This window comes from Aptenodytes forsteri, unplaced genomic scaffold (assembly GCF_000699145.1).
Source record: "Aptenodytes forsteri isolate BGI_AS27 unplaced genomic scaffold, ASM69914v1 Scaffold33, whole genome shotgun sequence".
NCBI classification, from domain to species: Eukaryota; Metazoa; Chordata; class Aves; order Sphenisciformes; family Spheniscidae; genus Aptenodytes; species Aptenodytes forsteri.
Window position 1 is genome coordinate 6,624,159 of NW_008795037.1, and position 9,178 is coordinate 6,633,336.

Here is a 9,178-nt window from a genome sequence, read left to right on the forward strand (position 1 = left end):
TGCCAAAAGTAGTCAGCCAGAAATTAAATTCATTTGGGTTTTTTGGTTGGTTTTATATTTTAAAGGAGAAAGCAATACAAACATTTCCCAGCATCCCTCATTTAGCTTACTGACTTTTCCTTGTGAAGGATGATGTTCAAATCTTCTAAAGCTTTGTTTGACTGGCTGGACCTTATTAACATGATTTGAACTTGAAGAAAAAGCAACAAAACATTTTGGAGTTTATAATTTCTGTGAAGTGTTTGTCACAACACAGAGGGCAAGTTCAGCTTATCAGTCTTCACTGCTATTAGACATATTTGGGGCCCAGAAGAAGGTCAAGTAATTTTTCCATGGGGTAAGAAATTATCTGGTTGCGTTAGAAAGCGGAATTCCAATAAAAGATCACATCTGATAAAAGGTACACACATTCTTCCTAGGAACAGCAAGAACCAGAAACAAGAAGATTCAAATACACAAGACGCTGCACATTTTAACTAGTGCTGTTATTTGACAACAAGACAAACATCCAACTATGTAAAACAATTTAATTGGGCCTCTGAAATATTAACTATAGAGTTCAGCCAATGTTTTCCAGTTTGTGTTCTTGAAGTCAAGCCTAGAGAGCTACTCTTCTAGAAGTCATCCAGCCTGACTCATTAAAAAGATAACATTTTTAGGGAATGATCAGAATGGTCCACCATAAAAAAGTTGCATCGGGCACTGCCAAGAATGAAAGCATCCAAAATTCTGAAATTACAACTGCAAATTTAGCTCTAGTTCCATTTTTAGGTACACTAACGAAACTGTTTTAGGCATTCAAATAAAAGCAGTTTTCAGAAGTGAAAAGATGCAAAATCTGAAAATAAGTATTCAGACTGAATTTTTGGCCTTTGTTAGCATTAGAGCACTGTTGATATCTGATGGAAAAATTACATTTCAGTGATAATTACTTTCCTGTTATTCTATGGATTAGTTCAGTTCAACGGTATTAGATATTTGCCCTTCTAAAGGCTAGTGACAGATTAAAACTTCTCCTTGGTACATTTAAAAGTTGCCTGTAAAATCTTCAGATATTCTCTTTGGATCTCATGTTTACACAGTATTTGCACAGCATGCTCACATTGTGTTTGTTCTCTGACAGACAAATCTCTTGTGATACATTGTTATGATACATTGTGATACAGTCATTGTTAAGGTTTTATTCAGGAACCATTTTTTTCCCCTTGAAGTATTTCTGTATTCATGGCCATTTTGCCTAATTTATGCTAAGTTGTTTAAATAATGTTTTTTCCTCCTCTTTGTTCCGAATCATAACTTATGTCTATCCAGCATGGACAGCACTGTGTATCAAATGCAGAACTGTTTGTCTTTCCTCTCCTGTCCGCCCTCCTTTTCTTCTCTTTCTCTCAAAAGCAGTTCTGCTGCACAAAAGCATCTGCTACACAGTTCCAAAAAAACCCCCAAAAAGTAAAGTGCTACAGAGACTTTGGGAAGACGTGAAGGGAGGTGGAAGTTCTCTCATAATCTCAGTTTACAGGGAAGGGCCACTCATTTGGAATGGTTTCAATGACAAGTCACAAACTAAATCTTAGTGTTTTTCATTTCTCTGAGCAAAAGCCAAACATCTTTTGGAGTCCAAATGTCTTTCATACTGTTCTCAGATATCAGTACTATTGAAAACCCTTTATAAAATTGGTCATTCATCCAGTATAACCGAAAAGCTTCCCATCTAGTTACTCATGTTACAGGACATGAATTATATTGAACTTTGGGACATTTTAAGCATTTTCTCTCTACGATGTCATCTTAAGTAAAACATCTGGGCAGACTTTAGAAATTCATAAAAGAAAATTTTAATTAAATCATGCCTTGTCACTAACTTCTTGAAAGCAAGTAACCTTTCATGAAGGTTTTTAATGGAGATTTTGCTGAACCACTTAAGAAAATCATCTCAGAATGAACACTCACTATTTCTGTGGCAACCCATCATTTACGTGATTACCCAGAAGAGTATTTTAACATCTCACAGACAGAAGCTGGTAATGTATTCCAAAACAAGGAGCTTTTTACTGATGGCTGGCAGTGAAGTGTGTTCCTTGATACCTATTTTAACATCTATAAAAATAAACTTTTCTGAAATACTGAAAGTAACAATCTAACTCACAAATCCATCATGTTCAAAGAATTCGGAACAATTTCTCAGCAGGTTTAAAAAGCCACAGAGCTCCTAACTTACATTAAAATATCTGACCTGTTAATACACTCATTCATTAAAAATAAAAAAATCATGTCTTTGTTTTATACCTGAAATTTCCACTTTCTCTACAGTCATTTAAATTTCAAAGTTATTAAAGTATACATCCTAACTGTTGAGTGATAGATCTGTAGGCACAAGTAAGTTCCCCCACCACTGGGCTATCCAGAAAAATAAATATTAAGCATGATTTGGAGAGCTTTAAAGCCAAACACAAGGACAAGTTCTTAGATTTGCTGACAAATGATTGCTTTAACGTTATTTTCTCAAGCTTTAAACAGAAGCTGTGCATAGCCCTTCTCTCTGCAAGGGAAACACAAACACTAGAAGTGAAGAGAAATAATCAGTAAAATTTGAGCCCTAAGAAGAAGGTAGCCTATTATCTTGAAATAGCTATAATCCTCAAAACTTGGCAATACTTGCAAGGGTAGAGAACTGCCAAAAATCAAGTTAGGAGATTATGCCTACTACTTGATACTAATTTCAATTCTGATTAAATGGCAAGTCCAAAAATCAAGAAGGGACAAGCATTTCAAAAAATCAACATAAACTAGTAATCACTCAAAAGTACAAAGGACTAATCAGAAAAATCCTTAAATTTATTAACTGAGCTGTAAGAGTATTTCATGCACTGTACATGTGCTGATTCTGGTTTGTTTATTTTTTTAAATACAGGGGAAGGCCTCCTTTACTGGGACATTTATATGTTATATAAATCCAATAATGAAGGAATCTGTCTGCATTCCCAAGGATGGACAGTGAACAAGAAGGAATACAGATGAGTGTACAGCTCTCAACAGGAGGATCAAAAATTGGAGCCATTTTTATTTATCCAGTGAAACCAGGTTTGTAGTATCTATTACACTTCATTAAAACTGTTCACAGGACAAAAGCATGAGATGCCCTGCTGTTTCTGATTATTAGGGCAAGGCTAATAGCTATCTTCATCTTCTGTTGCTCACTTGGATGCTACAATTATCCTGGCCAATAGGACTTGAAAAAGGATACCCATTCTTGCAGAAATCTGAAGCATAGTCTACTAGTCCGGACACGTACACTGCTTAAAAATTGACAGATTCAACCATAATTGTTCAATTTGCTGAGCAACAAAAAGATCTGAAGCTGAAAATAAACATTTGACTCCTGCTTCGCTGTCTTTTGTACACTCTACCAAAGAACACAATAATGGATTGTGTGCCCTCCACCTAAGCTTATGTGTTTTCCTGTAGTTACTCTCTAATTTTAATCCTTCACTTTTACCTGTTTTTCCACTAAGATCTAGAAATATCTCAAGACGTTTGTCAGTTGGGCTTTAAAATGAGATTGCTTAGATTTCTAATGAACAAATAAGAGAAATAAAGGTTGGGGGGAAAAAAAAAAAAGATTTCAGACTGCTTTCCAATGCTGATGAGGTAAAAACCAACCTACCTACACACCCCAAAACATCTTGTTCCCTAAAGATATCATCCAGATACTGGATAAATCACCCACCCTGGTCACCTCATAAGAGGTAATGAAACCTCTTATGATTTTGAACTTAGTAAAATTTTTAGCACTAGGTATTTGATGATAGCTAACTAAATTAAGTGTGATATTGCTGTCTTGAATATAAATTCAGAGTTGAGAGAAATATTGAGAGAAGAAAAAAGTGCAAGAAAGTTGCTTTAATGACACTATTTTTAACTCTCAACATTTTCTAAATACAATCTGCTCTATATAGTTGATTTGACTGCAATTTATATTAAGGAAATATTTCAACAACATACTGCTTTTTGATAAAAAAGCTTGTAGTTAAGAGCATAAAAGTGATTAAAATGAAGTTTCTGGTGGTGGCCTGAAGAAAGCTTCGTTGGGCTGCACCCAGTAACAACACTGAGAGGGGTTTTGGTTTTTTTTGTTCCCCCTCCACTGCAATAGAAATAACCTGTCATGGTCAAAAATGTTCTTAGATTATAAGTATTGCATTTATTCTTCCCTGGTAAAGAAAGATAATTCTCATCCATACCAATAAAAAATTTCCTCCATAAATTATGGGCAGCCTCAAGCTAACTTCATGCATCATAAATACCAAATGAGAATACTAACTGTCAAGTACTAGATGTCTTCATGTCTTAATCTATGATCATTTGCCTTCCGGTTGTGTGGTCCAATAAGTGATTTAAAAGCAATTTTATAGGGCTGCAATAGTGGTTTTGTACACTACAGGCCTTCAGTTCTTGATGGTAAGCTGAATTTAGAAGCAATTGCTACTCTCTTGTCATGCAAATCCAAGTAATATTGAAAGCCAGGGTTCATGGGCTAAAAGTTTGGCGTTCATTAGTTTGACTGTGTATTTAGGAAGCTGAATTAAATAATGTTTTATTTTTAAGGATATTTTTATTTATATTATAAAGGCAGGCAAACATGGCATGCCATATTTGCTTGCCTTTCAGAAACTGAGACTTGAAATGCCACTCCATTAAAGAAGTTAAACTAAAGGTGCAGCAGAAGATTAAGCAAACTTGCTTTTTGGGGACCTTGCCAGTAAAATATTTTTCCTTATCAATACAACACTATTAATGGAAAACCAAGCCAACTTTATTCTCTTGATCAACTTTTACCTCCTAATAGCTTCAGATATAGTTTAGTCATTATGAGACCCCTTATCCTTCCTTGCTGACAGCAGGACAGTTAGTATAATCAATTCTCTTTTCTTTACACAAAGGACAGCTGCCTTATGATGAACAAGGCATAGATTTTTCTCTCTCATAAAAAATATTCCTGACTTAAGTTTTTCACTCTTCATGTAGGCTCCACAGTGAGGGTGTCAGAAGCCATGGCATAAAGTTAGACTGGAAAAATTAATTTCCCACTGTGGATACTAATAAATGAAAGTATACAATGAAATCATACTATAACTAAAAAAATATATTTTCATAGCAGTAACAGAACTTGCAGGCAATAATTCCAATACCTACCCCATTGCCTTATACTGCACCTTGCTTTCTCTGCTGCTTTCATTCTCTGCTTTAATTCCCTTACCTGACTGCTTTCCAACAATACAGCACAATTAGAGGTACTGCATTGTGCTCCACTTCATTTCTGCTAACACGACAGTAGTTACTACAGCTGTAGTCACCTTCTGTGAAGCCAACTTGATCATCATCTTGGATCCCCCAAATCTTTGAGAATTACCAGATAAGGTTGGACTGTCTAATTAACGCCTTTTAGCATTATTGTCTGACATTTCCTCTTTCATAACTCTGAAATCTTGCACATCTACAACTATTTCACACTTTTTTGCTTCTGGTTTGTTAACTGATATTCTAAAATCAACTGCTTTCTCAGTTCAGCCTATTTTTTCTGTGTATTTGATATCTATGCTTGAACAGTAATAAACAAACCATTACACCTACATGCATAGAATACTGTGCCATGGTATCTCTTACTGATAAAACATTTAACTTCAAATGGCAGAATCATGAAAGAGTTATGCAGGACATCTCAAATCAGTTTTCAGTACTCTCTATGTGAACTGGAAGGTCTAAAACATATTTAGGTAGTGACTACTTAAGGGCAGATCAAGGCTGTCTCTAAGAAGGATTTTTTAAAACGTTTGTTGCATTTTTGAGTAAATACCTTGAATTTATTCTTTTATATATCCTTTCAATTATATGAGGCTCTTACGGTATATGGCTGTGCCATTTATTTTAGCTACACCATTTGGCACAATCTCTGCTTTTCTATTCTGTTATCAACTAGACAGAAATTCTTCTTCTGCTATTTTAATTTGTCAGTTTATTTCTTTGCAAGGCAAAGAAAGTGTTGACCCTGTATGGTTATAATTTACCGAGGATGAGAAAATGGAGGTAGTGAGGATGAACATCTGCTGTTCTTTCACTTAATAAGAGAAAACCTTTGGAAGCGTAATTGGGCAATCCTTAGACAGAATGATCAGTGATCCTTCAGTATGTCTAATTAAATGTTTACTAAGCCCATCAATAGGAATTTGGATGTACAACAAACTGAAAAGCAGCAACACATTGAGGTATCTGTAGAAAATAACATTAGTAACCTTTTCTCGCTTTCCTTCATAAGATAGATGAGCTGCTGGGATAAATGCAAGAATTTCACTGAAATTGGGAAGAAATTTAATCTTCTATCTGGGTTTCCCTCTATCTGTTTTATGTGTGCAAGAAAATGGGAATCGCCATCTGCAGGGTAAGCAGACTGGTTGCTGTTGACAACAGCACACTACAGCTGCTGTTAGCAAAAACCAGGATTCATTAATCCAGTTATCCAGCTGTACTCGAATGGCTGACGACTGCCTGTGTAAGATCTTAAAGAACTTTTCATATTTCATTTGATAAAGATAGTTCACTTTTACTTCTGTCTGGAACCATGTGTAACTGTAACAAACTTAACCTAGGCAGACCTAACTCCAGTTTCAAAGGAATTTCTGTGTGAATTTGGAAGCAAAGTGATGTTCGTTCTTCTATTTCAGTGCCCAAAAACTTATAATTCAGAACTGGGGGTACGAAAGAGAAGAGTAGGAAAGATGTGAGATCTGAGGTTTGGATTAACTAAGTTACCTGCAACTTGTATAAAATTGTTTTAGTCACTAAGTCCTTTAATTGAAAGATAATCTGAACTGTGTTACTGTTTTAATTAATATATTTAGATTATTCACAACTATTTTGACTGTATTTTGGATATCTATTTCAATTTTTCTGCTTTGCAAAGCAGAAAATGGTTACTGCTTTAGTAGGACCCTTTCAGCTAACAAAAGAACAAACTTGGCTTCATTAAGATTAACGGGGTGGGGAAACAAAGAGCAATGAGCAGGGAGTTGTAGTGGCCCTCTTCAACATTAGCACCAGAAGGTTTGCTTATCTATGGTCTTGTAATTTGGGAGTGCCCTACAGCTGCATATACTACTGAAGGTTTTCCTTAACTATACTGTTTACCTCAGCTAGGCTCTTTATCAGTGCAAGTTTCCTACTGTCTCAGATACAGCATACGCCTCCCAGTGAGGGAGCTCAAATAGCACACCAAAGCCCCAGCTTTGAGGACGTACATTCTATTGTTACTTGAATGTGAAGGAAATGACAAAAGGAAGAAATTGTTTTTCATTATTTGTTCTTTACTATACCAAGAACTCATTTTTAATAATCTCAAGAGTCATTATTCAAAATGAAGCATTTGCCTTATAGTTCCATAAATACTTTCCACACCTACAATTTGCTTCAGTCAAATAAAAGTTGTAAAAAAGTAAATACCATTTTAAACTCATCTACTATACTTTGCCTCAACTGATGAAAAGTTCCGGTAGGGAACTGAGAATACATAGTTCTGATCTAAGCAAGTCTTGTGAAAACACTGGGGAAGGTACTTCAGGAAATAATTTAGAAGTCATCATGTAGAAAGATTAGAATAATTATCAAACAGCTGTATGTATTCCACAGACTTTACTTACACTGTGATCAAGTTAGTATGCTGGTGGCATATAATGTAGTATCAGAGCAGGCATCCATTACAACACAAATCTGACAGTACTTTAAATCGAAGAATCACTATGCAACACGTAGTATCAGAGTCAGTGTCAACTTCCACCTTTTTGGGATAGCTGCAGAAGTGAACTTGCTCAGTAGGGCGTGGCTGTGTGGTCCAGTTGCTATCAAGGAAATCTGTTACATTTAAGAACTATCCAAGAAAGCATCTGAAAGGGGATGAGAAATCATTATAATATCCACCCATTGAAAAAAAGAAGCAGTAAACCTAACTTCTTCTGCATCACTAGTTTAGAATAAACCACATAGGGATGAAGACAACCCAAAGGAAGATTTTGCTAACATAGTGTAAATAAAACATACTGCTTAGTTTAATTTGGTTGTCCTATATTGCTTGCTAGCTTGCAGCACAGTTGCTAAAAACCTTCTCCTAGATGAAGGCGATGGTTGGACATCAGGGTTTCAAAGCAGCAATAGCAGGGGCATGCATGCAACCCGAACACGCAGGATTCTATATGCAAGTTTCCAGCACCTTTCAATACCCTGTAATTCAGGGTAAGAGATGGGCTAGGTCTCAAACTTCTAAATTAACTCGTTAACCTTAACTCTCTTTTTAAATAACTCTTAAAAGATTCTTCTACTATGGTCATTACCAAAAGTGTAAGTTAACTTCTAATTAAAACTGCACTGAATAATGACTTTTTCTTTTGACGAGCAAGTAAATAGAAAATCTGTTTGGAAATACTGTATCAGTTCATTTGTAAGTTAACTAATAACACACCCTGCTTCACAAAATGCCTCATAATTATCTGAAGAGCCCTGTATAAACTTTGGTATTAGCGACGCCTTTCTGGAAGCCAGCTGCAATTGGGTTACAGTGGTTTTTTGCCACATTTTTTTGCGGTGCTTTGATTAGCAAGGCAGAGTCCTCACTCTCTTTAGCTGCTTACACGTATCTTCTAGCTTCTGAATCTTGGTGGGAGGGAGGAAGGGAGCACAGCTTCCAGGACTTTCTCAAAGACCTTAAGAACTATAGTAACTTTTTTTTATTCTCCCCTAAAAAAGCCCCTAACACCGCGGAAGAACGGTAGTATCCTAGACTTCTGTTAAAAAAAAAAAAAAAAAAGAAAAGAAACAAAAAAGAACACAAACATTTTGAGAAGTCTCCACAAATAGCGCAGCTACCCACTGACACCGTACCAGTAAGGGGCAGCCTCGGCACCGCGAAACGCCAGGCAGGAGGAGCTCTGCCGCTCTGAGGGAGCGGAAAACCGTTGGTTCGTCCGCGCGCCCCGCCCTGAGGCGGCAGGCACGAGCGCCTCTCTCCCACCCGCGGGCCCACACCGGGGGAGAGGCGCAAGGCCGCCGGCTCCCAAGCGGGCCGCTAGTCAGCCCCCCTCACGGCGCCGGGCGGGAGGCACTGCCCTACCGAGCCCCTGACGCCGGGGCTCTC